Source organism: Lissotriton helveticus, chromosome 12, assembly GCF_964261635.1.
Source record: "Lissotriton helveticus chromosome 12, aLisHel1.1, whole genome shotgun sequence".
NCBI classification, from domain to species: Eukaryota; Metazoa; Chordata; class Amphibia; order Caudata; family Salamandridae; genus Lissotriton; species Lissotriton helveticus.
Genome location: NC_136073.1, coordinates 730,044,775 through 730,070,839, shown reverse-complemented (window position 1 = coordinate 730,070,839; position 26,065 = coordinate 730,044,775). Strand labels below are relative to the sequence as shown.

General features: G+C 44.6%; 1 protein-coding gene and 1 long non-coding RNA gene across 3 annotated transcripts in view; one reads left to right on the top strand and one right to left on the bottom strand.

The window, feature by feature from the left end:
• Positions 1 to 26,065, top strand: part of LOC144798386 (toll-like receptor 2) — a 394,865-nt gene that overhangs the window by 245,521 nt on the left and 123,279 nt on the right. Inside the window, exon 2 of one of the 2 annotated variants that reach the window (XM_078669227.1) lies at positions 18,602 to 18,685. The exons of the other annotated variant lie outside the window; for it this stretch is intronic. The gene's annotated coding sequence lies outside the window, so the exon portion shown is untranslated. The remainder of the gene's footprint in view (positions 1 to 18,601; positions 18,686 to 26,065) is intronic. 2 annotated transcript variants of the gene reach the window in all.
• The window catches only part of LOC144798388 (uncharacterized), a 558,332-nt gene continuing 551,430 nt past the window's right edge, over positions 19,164 to 26,065 (bottom strand). The window contains exon 4 of the long non-coding RNA XR_013603529.1: positions 19,164 to 19,280. This is a non-coding gene — a long non-coding RNA (uncharacterized LOC144798388). The remainder of the gene's footprint in view (positions 19,281 to 26,065) is intronic.

Sequence of the window (26,065 nt, the reverse complement as noted above, 5' to 3'; positions counted from 1 at the left end):
GTTTTCATATCCTCTTGAGGTTTTGTTAGATCTGAAACCTGGGCGATTACCCTGCCATCACACGTTTCCCCCTGAGGCGGTACGATCGGCCTCCATCTGTGGATGCTGCAGGTCACACCGTATTGATGTTGGGCCCCCATGCGCATATACTAACCCAACCCCCCTGGCAGATCATCTTTCAGACACTACCAGAGAGCTTGGGTACCTGATCAATGCCAGATCGTTGATCAGGAATAATGTTTCGTTTAAGGATTTTGTGGAGGTATATAACCCCTCCTGGGTCTTTATAACGGAAACTTGGGCTAAAGAATCCTCGGGGCCGGACCTCTTCGAAGCGGTCCCAGATGGTTATACTTTGGTCAGGCTGGATAGAGTGGGACGTGTCGGTGGAGGGCTTGGCATCCTGCATAAGGACTCCTATTCGTGTCATACGACGCCCTTATCTGTTCCGGGTGAGGCTATTCAGGCTTTACATTTTTCCATCAACGCACCCCACTCCATCCCGTTTAAGGGGGTGCTTATTTATAGACCCCCTGGGCCTAGAGCGGATTTCACTCATCATCTGCTTACTATTCTGGAACCATATTTTGGATCCGAGTCAGTCACAGTTCTGGGAGACATGAATTTCCACTTGGAAAATCTCGAGGTAAATGACACCAAATGCCTCCTAGATACCTTATCGGCCTGTGGTTTGCAACAACTAGTCAAGGGTGCCACTCATCAGGCGGGCCATACCTTGGACGGAGTTTTCACAAATGATAGAAGGCTGTCAGTGGAAGCACCTTTGGCGCTCTCCTGGTCAGATCACTTCGCCGTCCCTCTGTTATTGGAGATGATCCCTACCAATAACATACCAAAGGGTCCCAGCAAAATGGAATTAAGCGGAATCTGAGGAAGGTGACCAATGATTCTCTGGCACCTTTAACCTCTACCCTTCTAACTTTAAGAGATGAGGACATTGATTCCGCGGTGCAGAGGTTCGAAGATGTTACCTCCGCAGCGCTGGATGTGCTTGCACCTCTCTCTTTGCGCTACAATGCTAGAAAAAGGCCTTCGGCCCCTTGGTATGTTGAATCCCTAAGGCTTTTGAGACAAGCCTGTAGAAGGCGGGAACGGTGTTGGAGATCTAGTGGGAGCATGCAGGATAGAGAATCTCATAAAAATCTTTTGAGGGAATACAGGACGGAGCTCATTAGAGTCAAACAAGAATACTTTTCAAATCTTACTGGGGCTCTTACTTCATCAAAAGAGCTCTTCAACATCGTCGACTCTTTAATTACCCTGAAGACTCCTGATCCTGTTACTAACTCACAGCAGCTGTGTGATAACATAGCTGAATTCTTTCAGGATAAAATCGACGATATTGTCGCGACTCTTGAGCTCCAAAGGATCTCTGTATCTCCACCTGTCCTTCTTGTTCCCCAGACCTCCCTCGATACTGAACCAGTCGGACATGCAAGTTCGAGCTCGCTGTCTACTTTTCCTCCACTTTCTTTACAGGAACTGGAAGTCCTGTTGAGTAAGACTAAATCTGGCTCGCCCCTCGATCCCTGTCCTCTCCATGTTTTTAACCAATGCAAGGAGACCCTCTTGCCCCCGCTACTTCAAATAATGAACAAGGCCTTAAGCGAAGGTACTTTCCCTTCCCAATGGAAGAAAGCGGTTGTGAAGCCGCTCTTGAAGAAGCCGTCATTGGACCCAGAAGTGCTGAAAAACTTCCGCCCCATTTCGCTGCTCCCAGCCCCCGCTAAGATGCTGGAAATCCACCTACACCAGCACCTTTCTTCCTTTCTGGAGACCGCCGGTCTCTTGGATCACTCGCAGCATGGCTTCCGGAGGGGTCATAGCACGGAATCCGCCCTTACCGTGGTGCTTGATAACATCCGCACCACGGTTGATAGGGGCGGAAGTACGTTGCTGATCCTTCTGGATCTCACAGCTGCTTTTGATACCCTGTCTCCCCTCGTCTTAACATCTCGTCTAAGGGAGATAGGGGTGGAGGGGCAGGCGTTAAGCTTGTTAGCCTCCTTCCTGGACCGGAGGGAACAGAGAGTGAAGCTGGGAGAGTTCCTATCTCCATCCCTGCCGCTGAATTGGGGGGTCCCACAGGGGTCGGCGTTAAGCCCGACCCTGTTTAACATCTATGTGACCCCCCTGGCCAGGCTTATTAGATCTTTTGGGATGGAGGTAGTATCCTACGCCGATGATACGCAGATCCTACTGTCTCTCGCCGAGTCTGTCAGCTCCTCTGCCTCCAAGTTTAGACTCTGCATGGAGGCAGTCGCCCTCTGGATGATTAACAATTCACTGCGGCTAAATGGCGAAAAGACAGAGATCCTCGTATTCGGCGAGAAGGATGACATCTGGTCGGCGGAATGGTGGCCGGAATCTCTGGGGACCTGCCCGGCTCCAACGCGGGCAGCACGAAATCTGGGGGTCATGATTGATCCCTCCCTTGACATGGCTCTTCAAGTAAGGCGGACCATATCTACCTGCTGGGGCATCATTGCAATCTTGCGCAAAATCAAATACTATCTATCTGTGCAAGCTCGAAAACAGACGGTCGTGGCCTTGATAACATCTAGGCTCGACTATTGCAATGCCTTGTATGCCGGGGCCAATAAAGGTCTGCTGCGAGGTCTCCAATCGGTGCAAAACGCTGCGGCGAAGTTTGTCCTGGATCTCCCAAAAAGGTCGTCTGCGACCGCTGCCAGGAAATCCCTACACTGGCTCCCAATTGAGGCTAGGATCTCATTTAAAGTGCTATGCCTGGCATACGGTGCGTTAAACAAGAAGGAGACCGGAGACATAAAAAACCTCCTCTCCTTGTACCCACCTGAAAGGAACCTCCGCTCCTCGTCGAAACTGCTCCTCACTGTACCTCGGGTGCGCAGAGCCAAATGGGGAGGCAGAGCTTTTTCTAACCTGGCCCCAAGATGGTGGAATATGGTTCCCCTGGAGATCAGGAGCCTACCTTCAATGCCTTCTTTCAGAAGGGCTTTAAAAACTTGGCTCTTTGGCAGAGCATATCCTTAGCCTTGGGTTTTAGCCTTTGTCTCTTTTCTGATTTTCTTTGTAGGCGCCTTGATGCCTTTGGGCAAAGTTGCGCGTTTATAAATTTATTTTCCATTCAATTTCAATTCATCTTCAGGGGTTATCCATAAAGGGCAAGTGGACACTGTCTCAATGTTCCTGGCACATCAACAGACTGGAACTAATGGCCATTTTTCTCACGCTCAAGTCTTTCCGTCTTCTTCTTCAAAGAGAATCAGTGCTCATTCAAATCGACAATACCACCAGTATGCACTATTTAAGCAAACAGGGCGGCACCAAGTCACCGCTCCTCTCTCAGCTGGCCCAGAGCATCTGGGATTGGGCACTCCGTCACCAAATTACCCTGACAGCGGTTCACGTACCAGGCATCGCCAACATCCTGGCGGATTCCCTCAGCAGGTGCGCGTCCTCAACCCACGAGTGGGAGTTGCATCAGCCGACTCTAGACTTCATCTTTCTGCTGTGGGGTCGCCCAAACCTGGATCTTTTTGTGAGCCCTGTGAACCGGAAATGCCCGTCTTATGCAAGCTGGCTTCCCCACCAAGGGTCATGCGGGAATGCCCTTTTGATGGGCGGGTGAAATCTATTCGCCTACGCATTGCCGCCGATCCTGCTGGTTCCTCGAGTATTGTGGAAGATACGGAGGCAGCCATGCCACATTCTCGTGATCGCTCCCAGATGACCTCGACAAGCGTGGTTCTCGGAACTGCTGCTTCTATCACAGTGCAAACCCATCCTCCTTCGCCCTCGGGCGGATCTCCTCACAATGGACAAGGGTCAGATCTGCCATCCGGACCCCTGCTCTCTCAAATTATCGGCCTGGAACCTGGGCACCTTGAATTTGCCCATTTGAACATTTCGCCGTTCTTGCCAATGCGAGGGCTCTGTCCACAGTAAAGACTTACAAGTTAAAGTGGAAAAGATTCTGTCACTGGCGTGCATCTGCCAACATACACCCCGTGCACTCTTCTCCTGCTCAGCTTCTGCCGTTCTTTCTGCAGTTGGCTCAATCCAGACTTTTCCACTCCACTTTGAAGGTCTTCCTTGCGGCAATATCTCGTTTTCGGCAGGATGGGCCTTCCTCTCTCTACTCTTCCAGAGTCATTCGTCCGTTTTTCAAGGGGCTATTCAGGATGTTTCCGCCCATTCAGCGTCCTCCTCCTACCTGGCATCTCAACGTTGTTTTGGCGCAATTGATGAAGGCGCCTTTTGAGCCCATCTACAAAGCAGATTTGAGATTTCTGACCTGGAAGGTTACCCTCCTTCTCGCCCTGACCTCCTCTCGTTGCTTGAGTGATATCAACGCCTTCACGATTCAGCCTCCTTTCCTTCAATTCAAATCAGACTGTGTTGTGCTTCGCACTAACCCGGCATTCATGCCTAAGGTGCCAATTGATTTTCACCTCTATGAACCAGTGTTCCTAAAGACTTTCTTCGCTAATCCCCAATCTCCGGCGGAGCAACGTTTACATTCATTAGATGTTAAGAGATGCCTTAAATTCTACATCGACAGCACAGTGCCTTTTCGTAGGTCTGATCAACTGTTCATTGCTTACGGACGCATGCGCAAATGCCGTTCTGTTACCAAGCCAACTATTGCACGTTGGATTTCCTCAGCAATCTCATTCTGTCATCAGAAGACCGGCAAGCCTCTTCATTCTACAGTGAGAGCTCATTCCACCAGGGTGATGTCATCCTCTACTGCCCTGTTTGCTGGTGTGCCATTTCAGCAAATCTGTCGAGCAGCCACGTGGTCCAGCAGGCACACATTCACAAAGCACTACTGCCTAGAGACGATCAACGAAGCTGATACAGCAGTAGGCCAAGCGGTGCTTTGCAATCTTTTTAAATAAGGTGAGCCTCTTTCCTTCCCTCCGCCTGTATGGGTTGTTATTATTATCATTATCTCTCTGGCAGCTTTTTGTTATTTCATTGCATTTTATGCCACTGCACTGCTATTTTGTCTTGCGGCTGGCTATTACTGCTCACTACTCTATTCAAGCATGTGAATCTATGAAAGACACCCCAATACTGGAGAAGAACAATTGTTACTTACCTGTAAACCGTGGTTCTCCAGTATTGGTGTCTTTCATAGATTCACATGCGACCCACCCACCTCCTCTAAGAGGCTTGCTTCTCCTCCTAGACTCTTTTGTCACTCTTGTGCTACGAAAATCTGAGGGCCTGAGCCTCTGAGGAGAAGGTTCTAGAGGGGTGCTTGCGCCTGATTGGCTGTAGTTTGGACTAGCATAATGACATGGATATGTTATTAAAGTGCCTTTCTTCTTCTAATGTATTTCTATGTGTTAATGCTAACTTTGACACTTATGAGTATTTATGGGTTTTAAGATTTATGTATTATGTTTTTATATACATGTATGATTGGTTTTTATTGCTATTTTATTTACCGTGGGGCTCCCACTTCGACGACAGGGAATATTCAAGCATGTGAATCTATGAAAGACACCAATACTGGAGAACCACCGTTTACAGGTAAGTAACAATTGTTCTTATTGTCAATACTGATCACAATCCTTTAATTTACCTTTTCAGTACTAAGGGTGGTTAAAAAGCCATCCTAGAATTGCCAAACTCCAGTACTGTTAACAAGAACTGTGGCATTTAATATGTGCCCAGGAAGCGGGAGATTGTTGGTCATTTTCTATCCAGGATGCCATTGGATGAATAGTATAAGTGGGAGTGTAAAGAAAATGATATAGTATGTCAAACATATCATTGGGATGATACATTGCATGAGACTTTATCTGAAAATGAGTGAAGAGATGTTTAGGCTGAAGATGTAGAGCTGAAGAAAATCATGGCATGGGTAGTTTCAGGTTGGCCAGGTGCAAGAATTTATCTCAAGATGTCAAACCATTTGCAGAAATTTTGTTTGAATGGACATGTAAGAATAGTATCCTATGTAGGCTAGCTTAATTGTTTGTGCTGACTTTGAGGAGAAAGGTGTTAGAACTAGCTTATGAGGGCCTTATTGGGATTCATGCCTTGGAAAGGAGGGTGCGTGAAGATTTTTTTGCGGCCTGGCATTTATAAAGCCTTTGAAAATGTTGTTAAGGATTGCGGACCTTGCATATTGAGTGATACATCTCAGGTGACTCTGTGATTGCCTGTCTTACTTGTAGATTTCCCTACTATATTTGCGTTGAAATTCGCCTTGCATATTACTGGTCCCATAAGTGGTTTGGGCAATAATTCTAAATATGCCATAGTTTTGATAAGCACAGTTCAAGCACCACTATTAGATAATAGTGGCATCCCTGTCATGTGGGCACACCTTGGGTTTTCGTGAAACAAGATTCCATACAAGTTGATGTCACCATTTATTCAAATATAGTCATTATTCTTCATGAAAAACTTTCAATTCCATATGATCTTCAATAGATGTAGTATACATTCTTTAAATCCATCAAATTTCGAAAAATGCCAATGCTCCAATGCAATTCGGGTCATTTACCCTTCATCTGGGAGCTCCATAACATAAACATAAAGATATAGCGCTAAGTTTGTGTCTACGAAATCAATAAATAACGTCTGTATATCGTAATTACCGTAGCAGGCAGGTGGGGAATCAGTGGGGAAGTGATACGAGTGATCGGCTTATAAAAACATGGCGTGTACATAAAACTGTGAGTGAATATTAATATAAAGGTTAAATGAAACGTCAATTGGAACATAACGTGAACGGGTGTATTAATGTGGCTATAAACGAAAAATGAAAACAGCATGTGCGGGACACGATTCAGCACACTCACGTAACATCAGGTGATGGAGGGATCTAGAGGTAAGGAAATAAACCCTAAGTTAGACGACATGTCCTAGCTCGTATAATTGTGGTCTAATCTTATAACAAAAAAACGCGGCACAAGTACCGACTTACTTAATAGTTCCTGGGTTGTTCGCCGAAGTTTGTATCCATCAACTGTAATGATCGCGGTTTTCAACCCGGAAGGGGAAACATAAGTAAAGTTTCCCCTTCCGGAAGCTACATGTCTAAATGACCAAAAGTTAGCTTTTGGAGCAACATTAATACCAAATCTGACATTCAATATATACGGAAAATATGTATAAGGGAATGAATTGTAAATGATTTTGTAACTTCTTTCCACCATCCCAGGAGCAATGGTTAGGTAGAATAGTTCAATTACACTCTGAAGAATCAGTTACAGTTGGCATTTCCCAGCAAGTTAGATTGGAAAAATGTTGTGGAAGACATGTTACGGACCTAAAGAACGACATCCAATATCTTCACCAGTGTATTGCCATTTGTACTATTGAGAGGTTGTATGTTGGGCTCCAAATCAAACAGGGAATATATGGGCCTCGGTTGTCTAGTATGTTGGATGTAGGAAAAAAGTTCAGGGTGCATATGCGCACAGAAGAGGCAGAAACCTGGGAATAAGAGGAATCGGGGGAAGGCACATAGCAGGCGGTCTGACTAAGGATCAGTCAGAGCATCCAAACCCAAGCCCATCCTGATGGGAGCAAGAACAAAACTGGGAACCTGTGCATTGTGCCGGGAAGCAAATAGGCCCAAGAAAGGCACACCAAACCTCTCGACAAAAAACCTCCGGGTTAGCGCCTGCTAGTGAGAGGGAGGGAGAAACTGACTGAGGGCATCCGCCACCCCATTGTCCACTCCTGGGACATGCACTGCAACCAGAGACTGAAGATTCTTCGCCCCGAAATGGAGTAAAAGCAGAACCACTACACTGAGAGACCTGGAACGAATCCCGCCCGGATGGTTCAGATAAGCAAGTTACCTGGTTGTCTGACCGGACAACCAGGTTGTGACCCCCCAGAAGATTACAAAAACTCATGACAGCCCTGTAGACTGTCATCAGTTCCCTCCAATTGAAAGAACGTCTCCCTTCCTGAAGAGACCAGTGTGCCTGCAGGGATCTGTCCCTCAGAGTTGCACATCAACCAAATGCACTGGCATGTGTGAGGAATGATTCAAGACATTTGTTAATTGGCCAGTGGTTTACGATTAAAAAACCTGATTTAGTGGCAAAAGGGGTATCCAAGTTTTCACCTCTTGTGCATGTTGAACGTGTTAGTACTAAATAATCACAGTGACGTTAATGGGGTCACCGGCTTTGCACACCTATACGTCCTTCCAAAGTGCTCGCTCTGATTCACCATATTGAACTCATCCTCTTAATTACCTGACTTCATCGGCATTTTTGAGTCAATAAGTTAATATGTATGCATGCTCCCCCAAAAATGGTGTGTGTTTCCTTACAGTTTCTAGCCAGGCTGGATAACTGGTAATTCTTCCTTCCAGCCAGGGCCGGCTTTAGCGCTGGTGGCGCCTGGTGAGATAATCATTCCTGGCGCCCCCACAACCCATGACCACCTCCTCAGATTCTCTCACTACCACTGGGCAAAAGTGCCCCCCATTTCTCCAATCATAAGTTATTACTAAACACAGCACCCCCCCCCCCCGAGATCTGGGCCCCGTCCACAGGTTAGCGCTCAGTGCAGCCACACCAGTCGCACTGCCCTAAAGCCGGCCCTGCTTCCAGCCACCCCTATAAGGGTACTGATCGTTTCCCCTCTGTCCTAAATGTGAAGTCCAGCCCTGCTCCATTGGCTATTTAACAGGCACTGTTATTATGTCCTCACTGGATTTTACACACTTTGACTTGTGCCACTGTGGTTTCAGAAGAGAGGCCAGGACTTGAATGGGAATGGAGCATGAGATAGCTAGCTCACTTCAGGACAGGACTGTGGAGACCCCGTGGTAGGGCAGTGTGCGCTGCTGGAGCCCATGCTGTACCAATACGTGCAAGGGCTGTTGCGTGTCAGCGCTGCTAATCCCATTGATTGCACGAGAAGCGTTTGTGTGTATTTTTTGTGATTTGTAAATAAGTACTCTCAATCAAAGATTAACTGGGGGCGAGAGAAGGGAAACAAACACTGCTTAGCTTCAAAAAGAACAAATTGCCTCTGTTATTCACAGGCCCAGGAGATGGCTTTCAAGCCTTTTGAATTGAAGTCATTTTAAGGACTTATTATCTGAGAAAAATTCAAGAAGAGAATTCGAGGGCCCTTTGGGAGTCACAAGTACTCAGGGCGACAGCTCGCTGCAGAATTCTCAGGAATACGCCAAAGCCGCTCATATGGTGCAAAGACGCAGCCTTTTCTGGTGAGAGTTTGGCTGCAGACTCTCTGGTCCCTCGGGACGCACAGAGTGCAGCGTTGTGGAAACGGGCCACTTCCACGGAAAAAGGGATGCGCTGTGCGTCGAAGGCAGCGTGCTTCCTATGTTCGCCTGAGAGTCTTTGTTCACATCCATCCATGTCAGGGTCGAGGAGCCCCTCACAGGCTCTGAAGGGCCAGGCGTGCCCAGGAAAGGCGCACAGCACGCTCATTGATCCACACACAGGATGACACGGCTGCACTGCTCAGGGTGCAGACATCCTTATACATCCAGGGTTGATGCTGTGTGGGACGCAAGGCGCGTTGACTCCACGTCACAGTGCGGCGCCGTGAATCACAACAACGTCACAATCCGGGAGGCTGAGCAGGGCTATATTAGCCCGCGCAGGGCCCATAAGTCTGTCAGTCGGACATTGCGGCCAAGATGACCACGGGAGTCCGAGGGCCCGGCCCTCCTGACGAGGAATCAAGCTCTCCGGCCATGATGGGACTCTGCGCCTGCGGGTTTCGCAGGCAGATGAGGATACTGCAGGTAGTCTTCTGCCTGCTGGCCTTCGTGACGTGCCTGGGGTCCGTGATCTACCTATGCAGGCACTCACAGTTCCAGTTCCAGCAGCAGCAAGAGACTCTCTCTGCCCTGGTGGAAGTGGTGTATGAGCAGCGGTCCAGTCTGGAGCAGTCCCTTCAGAAAGAGCGTGCGGAGCACAAGACCAAGGAAGATTTTGGGGTACAGAACTTAAAAGCTCAAGAAGCCCTGAGCAAGGAGAAGGAAGGCGCCATGAACCACGACGCCGCCCTCCCCTCTCGGCACATGATCCCGAAGAACCAGTATGAAGGAGCCAAGAAGCAGCTCCTGGACTTACAGGCGCAGTATAACTCCCTAAAGCTGGAAAACCGGCACGCCTTGGAGATCTACAACCAGAAATATGCCCAGCTCCAGCGGGAGAATGAGAACCACGTGGAGATGCTGATGGATACAATATCGAAACTAATTGAAGACAGTACGGTCCTTCGCAATGCATTTGAAGAGGTCCGCTCTAAGCTGCATAGTGCGCAGGAGCAGCTGAATAAGATGCACCAGCTGAATGAAGCTCTTCGGACGATACCAAGCTACAAGCTGGTCCCAGCCCTGAGGCACCACCCATTGCAATTACAGACCCCAGATGAGAAGCCTTCCCGAACCTTTGAAGCTGAATTGCAGCGCATTCGCGAACCTACTGGCCTACAAGCGAATACTCTGGAGACATCGACAGACTCTGGGAAGAAAACCCCAGACAGTGCTGCCCAGGCTTTTGAATCTATCAGAAAATTGTTGGTACCCCGGACGGGGTCTCTTGAAGTTCTGACAGACCTACAAGCGAACACTCTGGAGACGCCGACAGGCTCTGGGAAGAAAACCCCAGAAAGTGCTGCCCAGACTGCAGTATCTATCGGACAATTGTTGGTACCCCGGACGGGGTCTCTTGAAGTTCTGACTGGCCTCCAAGCGAACACTCTGGAGACGCCACCAGACTCTGGGAAGAAAACCCCAAAAAGTGATGCCCAGACCTCAGACTCTATCAGAAAATTGTTGGTACCCCGGACAGGGTCTCTTGAAGTTCTGCCACAACCAGCCTTGCCTTGGTGGCTATCGAAGGATAGAGATAGCCATGCGATTCTAGAGGACGGTGAATAGCGTCCAGGCTGGAGAGGAGCCGCTTAAAGAATAAAAGAAACTATAAACTTCATCAGAAACAGCACCATCTACTATGATGAATTTGGGAACATGAATATTGGCTAAGACATTGTGACCTGGACAGTGGACAAGAATGGGATGCCTTTTACGCCCTGTTGGCGAGTACACAGGACATCTGACCCTTGATGCTGATCAGATTCAGTGCCACACAGAGACAGCTAATAACCTTTGATAGCCCTATACTCCAGTGTGTGTGAAAGAGAAAGGGACTGTGCAAGCTCCCCATTGAAGGGGCCAAATTATGAATTTAAGGAAAATTTTATTCAACTCTATTCTTGCAAGCCAGGTGCTGGAAGCAATATTACTCTCCTCCTTGCTGATGACAGTAGTGGAAAATCTCTTATTCCCGGCCAACCAGAAGAGACTAATGGAAGCCAGGCTACTCTTCTTCATTCAAAGATAATCCACTGACTCTCAGCCAGCAGAGATTAGTGAAAACCACTACTCTCCCTCTCTCAGTGGAGCATAATGGAAGCAATGCCATCCACTTCCACCCGAGAGAGAGTATTGGGTGCTCTTTTATTCTCCCCTTCCCGGCAGAGAGTAATGGAAGACAAAACACTTTTTTCCACCCAGAAGACAGCCGTGGAAGTCACCCTACTCTTTCCGCTCAGAAGAGAGGAGTATAATCTTCCTACTCACTCCAGCCAAGACAGACAAATGAAAGCCAACCACCTCTCCACCCAGAAGAGAACAGCAGCAGCCAATGTTACCTTCTCTACCCAGCCATTATACACTCCCCCTTCCTCACCATGGCAGTGCCAAGGGGCTTCAAATATCCTTTGCAGACGTTTTGCCCACTAGTTTTTTAAAATTAGTTTAGCACTTTTTTGAGAAAGGTCCCTCTGCTGCCCTTTGTTTTACATTTTTTTGTCATGATGTCCCTCAGCACAGTGGAACCCCTACACCATATTTTTTAAATTCTAAATGTTTGTTACTTACCTTCATGATGGCTATTCCTTTCACTGTTCTGAGGGACGTGATCCATCAGCATGATGGAGGTAATGCTCTCCGCCACTCTGTCAAATAGAGCACCGTCTTTCAAATGCTAAATCAGCCCTCAGTAAAGAATAATTATACATGAACTCAGTTTGTGGAATCCCACACATTCAGTGATCCTTATGATCTTTAATAAAACATCAGAATTATTACTTTCACGGCCGTGCAGCCATTGCTTGTTTTATTTTAACTAGAGGCGCGCACGCACATCTTGTTCCCGTATGTTGTGTGTCGTGGTGCATGTGGAGGAGTATTAAAGTTTATTTTTAAGCCTTTGTTTTCACGTCTGACTGTAGACCAGCCCTTTACCTGGTATCTTGCATAATCTTCATAAACGGTAATATTTTTCGTTTGAGACCACGGCAAGGAAGCCATGTTTTTTCCTTTCTGTCTACTGAACCAGGTACTCTGGTTTGAGCTGCAGATTTATGGTACACTAGAGCACTCTAATCATGACCAGCTCAATCACCACAGTGCACTCCACTCCGCTAGATGGAGCCTGCTAATGGTTGATAACCAGAGATGTGGGATGTTAGCATAAACGCTGTCTAAAATATAATATTTACAGCAGGTTTTTACATTTTGATTAATAATGCCTCAAAGTCAATCGCCATGACATCCTTGTCATCACATACTTCAGCACAAAACAGGGCTGGGGGTAACGTTGTGTTGAAATAGCTTAGAAGCCTTCTTTGGGTACCTGCCTGCAAACTCCTGAACCTCTATGGTTAATTGCCCATATAATTCTTGAGCCACGTGATGACTTTACAGTCTTCAGGTCAGAAACAATTACTTTGATATGCGTTCTTCGTCATTGAAATGCTGTTTGTATCCCTCAAGCAGCAAAAGTATTTATGGGTGAGATTTCCTACTTCGAGCTGGTCTAGTAAAAGCAAGTGCTGTGAATGCAGTGTATTTTCACTAGATCCTTCACTTGTGATTATTTCATCTTAATATATTTTAGCCACAAAGTATTTCTCTTGCATTTTTGCTTCTTGGTCACTGCTGATTTAGCATATTTAAATCTTTGGAGAGGGACAGATTTACTCCTTATTTTATTGTTTCCAAAAAGTGTTTAGTATTTACATTTACTTCCAGTGAATGCTTTGCGTGCAGGCTCACTTGCAACATGATAGACGTTAAAATAGATGCATATTCTTGTAATAGCCTCTGACCGAATGCAGTAAAATGGTGTATGGATAACCATCAACTTACTTGTGTCGTAGGAATCACTGTAGAAGGGCTTTGGGCATCAAGGTTTCTTCAGATGGAGTCTGGGTATCGGGGATGAGGGAAGGATTCATGGAAATGTTTGCTATACAAAGGGTAAAGTCAAGCAATCCGTAATAAGTGTATTTGTTATATAGATTTTCATACCTGAGTCCCTCAGTAGTAACGGTTTGGTTCCTAATTAATGCTGAAAGGTGAAACGAGAAAAGCGCCCTGATGTGGAAAGGTTGCGATAGTCTAGTAACTGGTGGAAGTCTTTTAAAAAAATCTTTTTGTGGGTGAAGTGGTAACCTACATATTTCAGGCGACCGACCCGTAGTGTGAAAATTCCATCATACTACATTGCATGTCGGTATTCATTCCTGACTCGAGGTTCTTTCTTACGACAAACCAATGGTAGGATAATGTGCTAGCAGTTAAGAATGTATTTATGGGAGTCCCAAACACCACAAAGGAGACTTTAACAGAGCACCAAAATATACTTTAACAAGCCTGACTTTTTTTTTTAGATTTCTCTGCAATACCCCTTGTACGTACTACAGTGGGAAATAAATGCTTTAGTTGTAATAGTGTGACCAAGATGAAAACTTTCTTACAGGTGTTGCTCCGAGAAAATGGGCCAAACGGATTGTTGGTGCTTCTTTGCCATGAATATCTGGTTTAGGTGGTTGTTTGTGAATTATTTATGCTATTTTTTAAGGCCCTTTTGCCTTCACTGTATGAAAAACAATATTGTTTTTCACAGTCCCGGATTACTTTTTTCTATTGGTTGATAAACATTTTATGCTGGTTGGTATGATTTAGAGACTGTTTAGTGTAACAAAACAAGTGTACTTGGTATTCTGACTATTAGGCACTTGCATATTTCTTATGCAATTGGCTGAGCGTTTCAATGTTAATGCATGACTTAAAAATCAAAAAGTCGTATTATAATCTACCTCTGTCGTAGTACTACCTCTCAAATCAATTATACCATGTTTCAGAGTGTGAAATATGTATACTTCTTGTTGCAGACATAACCAAGATCAATCACCATTAAAACATAAACATATCTAAAACAATCATAATAAATATTTTCAGCTGTATGGAAAAAAAATGGAAAAACTCTAGATCAACAGAGAAGTAAGGAGGGACTCTCTGAGTGATTATTTAAATGCAGTGTCGCTTTAAACGTGAAGACATACATCTCTCAAGGAAGTTAAATCAAATCTCTATTACGTACATAACTTGAAGAGTTTAAAGGGCACAGATATTCTACTCTGTATTTTTCAGACAATTGTATAAAAAAAAATGCAGTTGAAAAAATCTGAGGTTTTGACTGTTAAAAATAAAGCAGGTGGATTTTCCATGAGGTTAATTCCTTTTTTGTGTTAAGATTGTGAGAAATCGTAGAAATGCTGCTGCATTTCTTATGCAATTGGCTGAGCGTTTCAATGTTAATGCATGACTTAAAAATCAAAAAGTCGTATTATAATCTACCTCTGTCGTAGTACTACCTCTCAAATCAATTATACCATGTTTCAGAGTTTTAAAATGCTATTTTTGTTTATTTTACCTGGCAGTTCTTTTAGTCATGTACCTCAAATGAAAATGCTATTTTCTATGTCTCTTACTTGATTGGTTACTGTCTCTTTTTGCAGTGAAAGAACACATTTTTGAGTGATTTTTCTTCCCCGTTTGCGGGGAGTGCCTATTTGAGGAACAGGACCTGCATAATCACATTTACGTTTTTTCTTATCCCCAAATTTTTCTTTGTTTTTAGGTCGAGCCTACTAGACTGCACATGCACTGTCTTGCAAGGCATATTGTGGCTACCAAAAACATGGAGGGACTTGGATCCCACCCATTGCTTAGCACTCGTTGGATTTCCTTGTAATTCTCATTTGCCTGCTTCTTATCTTGCCAGTCTTGTGTTTGTCCTTCTCATGTAGCATGCATCTTTACAATCTGCATCTTTACAATTTACAATCACTTCTTTTTTCATTTTTATGAAGTACTGCTGTAAGTGCATGTGTTTTTATGCCTCTTCCCTCATGTACATATCTAACCCCCCCCACTCGGTTAGCTCTGTTGCCTGACTGCTTCTCCACGCCAACTTGATCTCGCCCCTGTGCTTCAACTATTGCTTCCCGCAACCAGCACCCTCTTCCGTTGTGCTTCGACCCACCAATATGTTGCTTTCTGTCTCTTCCCTTCCCTGTTGCTTTTGCGTGCACTCCTGCCCTTCCCCTATTGCTTTTGCATACCCTCCTGTGTTGCTTCGCCGTCACCACCCCTTCTTTCTTCACCTTCCTACCCTCACCCTGCCCATGTTGCTGTGCAGCATCACTCAGCGCCACCACAGCATCACTCAGCGTCATCACACCATCTCTCAGCGCCACCACAGCATCACTTAGCGCCACCACAGCATCACTCAGCGCCACCACAGCATCACTCAGCACCACCACAGCATCACTCGGCGCCACCACAGCATCACTCTGCGTCACTCAGCATCACCACAGCAACACTCTGGGCCACCACAGCATCACTCAGTGCCACCATAGCATCACTCAGCGCCATCCAGCACCACCACAGCATCACTCAGAATCGCCTTTGCACTAGTACACCACCACATCATCATTACTCAGCAAGACCTGAGTATCATTCAGCATCACCTCAGCATCGTCTCCGCACCAGTCACCACCACCACCACTTCCACCTCAGCATCCCCTCAGCCTGCTCTCGAAATCTGTCATCTGTTGATTGTCCCCTAGCGTCTGGCCGCTGCTAGTGTTATAATACGGGTACTAGTTCCCAACCTTCACCCTCTGATTGTTTATGCCTCCTCAAAAAAAAACTTTACCCAACAACCATTGGAATAAGCAGAAGCAAGGAGCCAACATTGCAAGAACAAAAGAAAACTGAGGACATTTTTTATTGTTAATACTTTTTTTAATATGCTCATTCAGTTCTGGGAAACGGCCATTACAACGAAGCCTTTACAACGAAATCGTTAACCACGCATGCAGTACAACGCATGCGTGGTTAACACGAAAGCCTTTACCACGCATACCTTTACTACGAGGTTTGTAGTAAAGGTATATGTGGTAAAGGTAAAAAGTAAAAAAAGGGGGGCTTGGGGGGTCTCCCCCCAAAAAAGAAACTCACCTGAAGTCACGTCGGGTATCAGCGTCGTTTAAGAGAAAACGGAAAATAAACTTCCGCTTTCTCTTAACGACGTATGACGTCACCACGCTAGTAATTGTGGTAAATGTAATGCGTGGTAAACGAATTCCATTGTAACGCATGCGTGGTAAAGGCATGCGTTGCAACGGAATTTGTTGTAACGTCATATATTCTCAGTTCTACAGAATGCCTTCTTGGTCTTATATAAGGTAACAAAAATGCGTCTGACACTTTTTTATTAAAACTTTTCAGCATGCTGCACAGCAGCCACACTTCTCTACAGCACAGCTTAAAGGCATTGGTATAGTCAATAGCTCTGGCTAAACACGTATAAGGCCCCAAAGGTGAGACCTATTAGCTATGCCAATGCTTGTCCTGTAATTTCACAACAACCCCCACAAAAAATCTCTGCACGCTCGACGTGTTCTTGTTGCGCCATCGGTGGCTGCAGGCTGCACAAAGAAACTGTGTGAAATATGTATACTTCTTGTTGCAGACATAACCAAGATCAATCACCATTAAAACATAAACATATCTAAAACAATCATAATAAATATTTTCAGCTGTATGGAAAAAAAATGGAAAAACTCTAGATCAACAGAGAAGTAAGGAGGGACTCTCTGAGTGATTATTTAAATGCAGTGTCGCTTTAAACGTGAAGACATACATCTCTCAAGGAAGTTAAATCAAATCTCTATTACGTACATAACTTGAAGAGTTTAAAGGGCACAGATATTCTACTCTGTATTTTTCAGACAATTGTATAAAAAAAAATGCAGTTGAAAAAATCTGAGGTTTTGACTGTTAAAAATAAAGCAGGTGGATTTTCCATGAGGTTAATTCCTTTTTTGTGTTAAGATTGTGAGAAATCGTAGAAATGCTGCTGCCGAGGTTAATACTGAAGGTTTGAGTGCTTTGAGCATGATAAAAGCAGTATATGCACACTTGATTTTCCTTTTACTTTTCAAGTAGTCCATATGACTTGGATATGGGAGGCAAATATCAATGGTTATGCTGTTTTGGCTAGCCCTCACCATCATTCATGTACGATTGACTCTAAATTCCTCACTCCGCCCCATAATTCCTTGTTGGATCTGTATCCTCTTTCTGGAGGAGTGGCACCTCCCAGAAAGAGCGGGCATCCTTTGGTCTGGCCAATGGTATAAGACTCATCATGGTGGACCTTGCTTGACCAATCAGATTTTTCCTCCGCCTATTCTCAAAGTCACTATCAAGGCTATGAGACCTCAGTGCTGCTAGAGAAGGAGGGTAATGAAGAACAGAGATATTAAGGAATGCACAACCAAATTCAATAATATTTAGAAATGTTGTGCCGAATAAGCCCGCTGAATATCTGAACATTGGAGGAGGACATGGGGGTAAACATAGATCAAGAACCCCTTCATTGAGTCCTCCAGCCACAAAACCCAGCTTGTTCCACTCTAAAGGATGTGTGCATACCGCTGCTGTTTATACAGTTAAAGAGAAACCGCTTCTGGTATTATTGAGTGAGACTGAACTGAAAGAATCCATTGCTATATGTCAGCTATATAAGGAGGATGGGTTTGAAAAATTGAGCAAAAGCACCTCTGTGTTGTAGTGTCCCACTGCAGGAACTAGTTTGTGAACCTTCTTAAAACGTTTTGTTTATACTGGGTTGATTGCATATGAGTTGCATACATGAATAGTTTTCTTCCTGCTAGGCATCTATTATGAATGATTTACTTTGATAAGTTTAGTATTCAATAGTTTTTTGGGATGTTTAAAACACAGGACATAACAAAAACACTGCATCCTCCAAGGTTGCTGTCACATTGGGAATATATATCTATGCTTGACCATGATTGAGATATGCATCAAGGTTGTTGATATTTCAGTGTATGTAGCCGGCTATCCCACCACAAATACTGCAGAATACTGTTGGACCTCACATAGAGTAGAAATATCCCTAATGTCGTATATCATTGCACATTGACAGTGATATTACTGTAATCTTAATATATCCATTTCAATATGTCAATTTAAAACAAAATATTAGTAAGTCAAACTGGTGGTCGCATCAGCCAATTAAACTGTTTCTATTACAGATTGAAAACATAATTATTTCTTTTGCAAAATCAAATGATCAAAGCAAACGCACATTTTTATACCTTTGTCTAATGTCGAAAAATGTATGTTAGCAATTGCACAAACAGTAAACTGGAAGTTTAGTTTAAAGTTCATTTTTCCCTTTAGGCTCTCAAACCTTCTCAGAAAAATATCTCATTGAAACCACAAACTCGTAATAACGCACTAAACCAGAAAAAAAATGAAAGCAAGGTTTGTGAACTTTATCATTTTTAAAAACATGTTTACATTTTGAACAGATGTTTTATAATTCCAATTGTAGTACATGCTTATATCGGTTTGAATGTTTTGTGCAATGAATGTTCCAAATGTATTAACATATTTTGAAGAAAAAAATGACTGGACGAGTGCATATCTTCAATCGAGGACATCAATAAAAAAAAAATGTTCCAAAGCGTGGCAAATTTGATGAATATTTTTTCTGTAATTTTTGCAGAAACTTCTGAAGCAAGGTGCGGTGCAGAACTTAACATTACTAATAATGTGAGAAATTAGTTATTTAGAGTTGTTATATCGTGCTAAACCTGCAACCTTATGCGAATTATTGAAAATGTTTTATTTGGATTCTCACAAAATGTTTTTGGTTCTTTAAGTATCAGATCCCTGGGCTTAGGTGGATCAGAATTCTTGTTCTTGAAGTTGTGCTTTGTGTTGGGCTACAAAAACAAATTGTGTGTTGGATAATTTAGACCTAGTATTAAATAATCACTCTTGTAGGAATTTGACAACCAGACAGATGGAGGCATCAGTTGCTGTATTGCTGAATTTCTTTTCATTCTTTGGTGTCCTGTACAGAGACCCAAAAATACAAATGAAATTTCTTTCCAGGACTCACAATATCTGCAAATACATTCTGAACTGCATTTTTAATATGTGTTTTTGTTGTATCTTTTACTACACATGTAGATAATTCATAACACAAGTTAGGGAGTTATGCCTGTCATTTTTTCTACTTTAGTTAGATATTTTGAATTTGTTATATTCTTTTCCTCTGTCAACTCAGCAAGTCTTGCAGAAGTTGATGAACTCTAAAGGAACACACAGTTCCAACACTGCAGCTAGGAACATGCCATCGCTATGTTAGCCCATTTTAATTTGAAGTACCTAATTAACAAAATTAGTTTTCAACTGCATAGTCCTTTTGCGGCCTGATTTTGCAAAACTGTGAATTTTGATCTCATCCAGAATTACAAACTGTAAAATATGCACAAATAAGGAATAGAGGCAAGCACACCCCTAATTGCTAAATTACACCCGTAACTTTGTCTTCCCTTTACCTGACTCGGAAAGGACGGGGTGTAGGGGAAATCACAATGCATTCAGTGCAAATGTGTCCCAGACAGTCACTGTGCAAGCCCAGACAACAATACTCAGGCAAACGAAGGATGTTGATGTTTGATGTATAGTCAGAGAGAGAGAGAAGAGGATAGGGAACTCGTCCGCCTTCCCAGACAATCGCTAATATAAACCAAACAAGAACAAGTTTGCTACCTACTTAACTAAAGATTAGGAAATTAGCCCCCAGATTCATCATTGTAATGTTTTGCGAGTCCTTAATAGCGATTATTAAGGAATCGCTATTAAAGACTCGCAAAACGGCATTCATGTAGAAATCGCAAAAAAAATTGCGATTTCTACAGCTTCCTTATTTGCGATTAGCAAATTGCTAATCACAAATAAGGAATAACTCCCCATTCATTCCTACGGCCTGAGTTATAAATAAGGAATAACTCCCCATTCATTCCTATGGGCCTTATTGCGATTAGCAATTTGCCAATCGCAAATAAGGGTGCGATTTCAAGGGTGCCAGGGGTGTCCAAAGGACACCCTTTAGCCCCCCTGAAATGTAAATGTAGACTGATGTTGCCGTGTGTGTAACATACAACTTAGAAAAATGCACTAAAGTGCATTTTTCTAAGTTTTCGCTATTTACAGACTTCGCGGTAAATAGCGGTCAAAAATAGCGATTTCGCAATTTTTAAAAGGTTCATGAATAGCATTTAAGGAATCTCAAATTGAGATTCCTTAAATGCGATCGCAATTTGATAAATCGCAATTATTTGCGATTTTTCAAATTGCGAGTTCATGAACCATTGATGAATCTCTAATGCCATTTTTGCGGGCGCAAACGGCCGAATTTTGCGATTCGCACCGTTTGCGCTCGCAAAAATGCTTGATGAATCTACCTGTAAGTTCTCATAATCCTTGCGGCAAGTGTGCCTTGGAACCCACAAGGTGTTTTTTAAGAACCCTCGCTCACCAACCTAGTTGGTGACATGCTTCATCAATATCGGGTTCCCACCCTGCTCGCCAAATACTTCTAGGGTGTGCTACGCCACCTGATTACTGTGGATCTGGTTTTCTTTGTGATTGTGGCAGTGAGTGTGGAGGTGGTGATATGTGATTTAAAATTGGCTCAGGAACTCCTAACGTAGTGATTTTAAAAATGGAAGCCCTGGTCAAACTTTAAAAACAGTGATGGATCTTCATGAGACTTAAATTGATCTCAATTATCCTCAACAGTGCTTTATGTATATCATAGCACTGCAACCCATTCATAGGATGAGAAATTAAATTACTTAGAAGTGTAACCACAGTGTTGGGAAATGCGTTCTACCAACTATGTATTTGGGGTGGGTCTTCGCTTCACCAAAGTGGGTCATGGTTGTCAATGCACAGGAAAACACTGGATGTGGCTCTGATAGACACTAAAGCGTCAATGCCACACTATGCACTGCATGTGCTACCAGCCGGTCACACCACTACAGACTGGTCACGCCCGTGAATAGAGAGCCCATGGGTCAGGCAGGCCTTCATCGCAAATAATTACTCATCACAGTTGAGCAACAAGTATGAAACACACCTGAACCATGCTTTTAATTATGATATGGAAGCGTTCCACTGCTTGGTGTCCGTTACTGTCCTAAAAATTTGAACATATATGACAACAGCATCCTGGTTTTGTGCTGGCAGCTACAAAGGCAAATTCTGTATTTTTCAGACTTTTAGCAAAATTTCAGTAATGCAGCTAAAAGTGCTTCATTTTAAGCTTCTGGTTCATGGTTTAATTAGTCCGGAGGACGAACTAATTTCTGTTTAAATTATCGTGGACGCATTTTACTATTATTTCACTGAACGCAGCACTAAGAGTTCTTCTGCTGGGCCAAGTTGCATGAAAGGGAGAGATCAGAAATGCTCAATATATCAATCAACCAGGGAAATGTGAAGCGCACTACTCACCCGTGAGGGTCTCAAGGTGCTCGGGAGGGGGGGTGTAGCTCCGAGTCAGCCGAATATACACAAAGATATAGAGGATTTCTGCTCTCTCTGTGATCTGGCGCACTGTGTGCAGCCTAGCACCAATGCAAGGGCACCGACCTTAAGGGCAGGATTCTTTTTGTGCAGAAAGGAATACCTTCCTGCCCAAAACAATCCAATAGGCATTTTCCTCTTTCTACACGTGATGTAGAATGTATCACGCACAGAAAGAGAAAATGAGGATAAGGAAAAAATAATTTTCTTCTCGTTACGCCACTATCTGGGAGACGTACCTATTTTTTACAATCTCTGGTTTACAAACTTTTATATATTTAGAATTAATTCAAAGCCATGGGTGGATGCATGGCAATGTCAATGCCCCACCCCTGGATTGCTTCTGAGTGTTGCAATACAAGTTTTTACAAAGCCCACTGCGCTAGTCGCCCCATACGTTGTTTTGTAAATCCAAATTAAGGCATTTCCCTGCCTTGTGTCACTTTGTATGTGAGGACAACACTACTATTCAATGAATCTGGCCCCAAATGTCTCAGGTCCATAAACCAGAGTGCTTGCCAATGGCACACTTAAGAGAGAAGCTCAGTATTAAACCAATTAAATAAGGAGAAATGAGAGTAGAATTGACAAATATATAATTTCGACCACAAAAACATTTTTGCGAACTAGTCTGTTACTGTTTTACAATATTTTTTTCAGCTTTACACCATAAAATACACTTTGGGCCTCTTCAGCATGAGTGACAGTGTCTCCTGTCTCTGGCATGAGTGACATTGTTGCCTGTCGTCAGCATGAGTGGCAGTGCTGTCTGTCGTCGGCATGAGTGACAGTGCCTCCTGTCCTCTGCATGAGTGAAAGTGTTGCCCGCCTTCAGCATGAATGACAGTGTCTCCTGTCTTCAGCATGAGTGACAGTGTCTCCTGTCTTCAGCATGAGTGACTGTGTCTCCTGTCTTCAGCATGAGGGACAGTGTGTGACAGTGTCTCCCGTCTTCAGCATGAGTAACAATGTCTCCTGTTTTCAGTATGAGTGACAGTGTTTCCTGTCTTTAGCTTGAGTGACAGTGTCTCCTGTCTTCAGCATGAGTGACAGTGTGTGACAGTGTCGCCTGTCTTCAGCATGAGTGACAGTGTGTGACAGTGTTGCCTGTCTTCAGCATGAGTGACAGTGTCTCCTGCCTTCAGCATAAGTGACAGTGTCTCCTGTCTTCAGCATGAGTGACAGTGTGTGACAGTGTTGCCTGTCTTCAGCATGAGTGACAGTGCCTCCTGTCTTTAGCATGAGTGACAGTGTATGACAGTGTCTCCTGTCTTCAGCATGAGTTACAGTGTCTCCTGTCTTCATTGTGAGTGACAGTGTCTCCTGTCTTCAGCGTGAGTGACAGCGTCTCCTGTCTTCAGCATAAGTGACAGAGTCTCCTGTCTTCAGCATGAGTGACCGTGTCTCCTGTCTTCAGCATGAGTGACAGTGTCTCCTGTCTTCAGCATGAGTGAAGGTGTCTCCTGTCTTCAGCATGAGTGACAGTGTGTGACAGTGTCTCCTGTCTTCAGTATGAGTGAGTGTCCCCTGTCTTCAGCATGAATGAGTGTGACAGTGTCTCCTGTCTTCAGCATAAGTAACAGTATCTCCTGTCTTCAGCATGAGTGACAGTGTCGCCTGTCTTCAGCATGAGTGACAGTGTCTCCTGTCTGCAGCATGAGTGACAGTGTGTGACAGTGTCACCTGTCTTCAGCATGAGTGACTGTCTCCTGTCTCCAGCATGAGTGACAGTGTGTGACAGTGTCGCCTGTCTTCAGCGTGAGTGAAGGTGTCTCCTGTCTTCCGCATGAGTGACAGTGTCTCCTGCCTTCAGCATGAGTGACAATGGGTGACAGTGTCTCCTGTCTTCAGCATAAGTGACAATGTCCCCTGTCTTCAGCATGAATGAGAGTGTGTGAAGTGTCTCCTGTCTTCAGCATTAGTGACAGTGTCTCCTGTCTTCAGCATGAGTGACCGTGTGTAACAGTGTCTCCTGTTTCAGCATGAGCGACAGTGTCTCCTGTTTCAGCATTAGTGACAATGTCTCCTGTCTTCAACATGAGTGACAATGTCTCCTGTCTTCAGCATGAGTAAGAGTTTGTGAAAGTGTCTCTTGTTTTCAGCATGAGTGACAGTGTCTTCTGTCTTCAGAATGAGTGACAGTGTCTTCTGTCTTCCGCATGAGTGACAGTGTTGCCTGTCTTCAGCATGAGTGACAGTGTCGCCTGTCTTCAGCATGAGTGACAGTGTCTCCAGTCTTCCAAATGAGTAACAGTGTGTGACAGTGTCTCCTGTCTTCAGTATGAGTGTGTCCCCTGTCTTCAGCATGAATGAGTGCGTGACAGTGTCTCCTGTCTTCAGCATAAGTAACAGTAGCTCCTGTCTTCAGCATGAGTGACAGTGTCGCCTGTCTTCAGCATGAGTGACAGTGTCTCCTGTCTGCAGCATGAGTGACAGTGTGTGACAGTGTCACCTGTCTTCAGCATGAGTGACTGTCACCTGTCTTCAGCATGAGTGACAGTGTCGCCTGTCTTCAGCATGAGTGAAGGTGTCTCCTGTCTTCCGCATGAGTGACAGTGTCTCCTGTCTTCAGCATGAGTGACAGTGTCTCCTGTCTTCAGCATGAGTGACAGTGTCTCCAGTCTTCCACATGAGTAACAGTGTGTGACAGTATCTCCTGTCTTCAGCGTGAGTGACAGTGGCTCCTGTCTTCAGCATGAGTGACAGTGTCTCCTGTCTTCAGCATGAGTGACAGTGTTGCCTGTCTTCAGCATGAGTGAGTGTCTCCTGTCATTAGCATGAGTGACAGTGTCTCCTGTCTTCAGCATGAGTAACAGTGTCTCCTGTCATCAGCATGAGTGACAGTGTTGTCTGTCCAGCATGAGTGAAACATGTGTGACAGTGTCTCCTGTCTTCGGCATGAGTGAAAGTGTCTCCTGGCTTCAGCATGAGTGACAGTGTTGCCCGTCTTCAGTATGAGTGACAGTGTTGCCTGTCTTCAGCAAGAGTGACAGTGTTGCCTGTCTTTAGCATGAGTGACAGTGTCTCCTGTCTTCAGCATGAGTGATCGTGTCTACTGTCTTCAGCATGACTGACCTTGTCTCCTGTCTTCGGCATGAGTGACAATGTGTGACAGTGTTGCCTGTCTTCAGCATGAGTGACAGTGTCTCCTGTCTTCAGCATGAATGACAGTGTGTGAAGTGTCTCCTGTATTCAGCATTAGTGACAGTGTCTCCTGTCTTCAGCATTAGTGACAGTGTTGCCTGTCTTCAGCATGAGTGAGTGTCTCCTGTCTTCAGCATGAGTGACAGTGTATCCTGTCTTCAGCATGAGTAACAGTGTCTCCTGTCTTCAGCATGAGTGACAGTGTCTCCTGTCTTCAGCATGGGTGACAGTGTCTCCTGTCTTCAGCATGAGTGACAGTGTTGCCTGTCCAGCATGAGTGAAACATGTGTGACAGTGTCTCCTGTCTTCGGCATGAGTGAAAGTGTCTCCTGTCTTCAGCATGAGTGACAGTGTTGCCCGTCTTCAGTATGAGTGAAAGTGTTGCCTGTCTTCAGCAAGAGTGACAGTGTTGCCTGTCTTCAGCATGAGTGATCGTGTCTACTGTCTTCAGCATGACTGACCTTCTCTCGTGTCTTCGGCATGAGTGACAATGTGTGACAGTGTTGCCTGTCTTCAGCATGAGTGACAGTGTCTCCTGTCTTCAGCATGAATGACAGTGTGTGAAGTGTCTCCTGTCTTCAGCATTAGTGACAGTGTCTCCTGTCTTCAGCATGAGTGACCGTGTGTAACAGTGTCTCTTGTTTCAGCATGACTGACAGTTTCTCCTGTTTCAGCATTAGTGACAATGTCTCCTGTCTTCAGCATGAGTGACAATGTCTCCTGTCTTCAGCATGAGTGACAGTTTGTGACAGTGTCTCTTGTTTTCAGCATGAATGACAGTGTCTTCTGTCTTCAGCATGAGTGCCCGTGTCTCCTGTCTTCAGCATGAGTGAAGGTGTCTCCTGTCTTCAGCATGAGTGACAGTGTGTGACAGTGTCTCCTGTCTTCAGTATGAGTGAGTGTCCCCTGTCTTCAGCATGAATGAGTGTGTGACAGTGTCTCCTGTCTTCAGCATAAGTAACAGTATCTCCTGTCTTCAGCATGAGTGACAGTGTTGCCTGTCTTCAGCATGAGTGACAGTGTCTCCTGTCTGCAGCATGAGTGACAGTGTGTGACAGTGTCACCTGTCTTCAGCATGAGTGACTGTCTCCTGTCTTCAGCATGAGTGACAGTGTA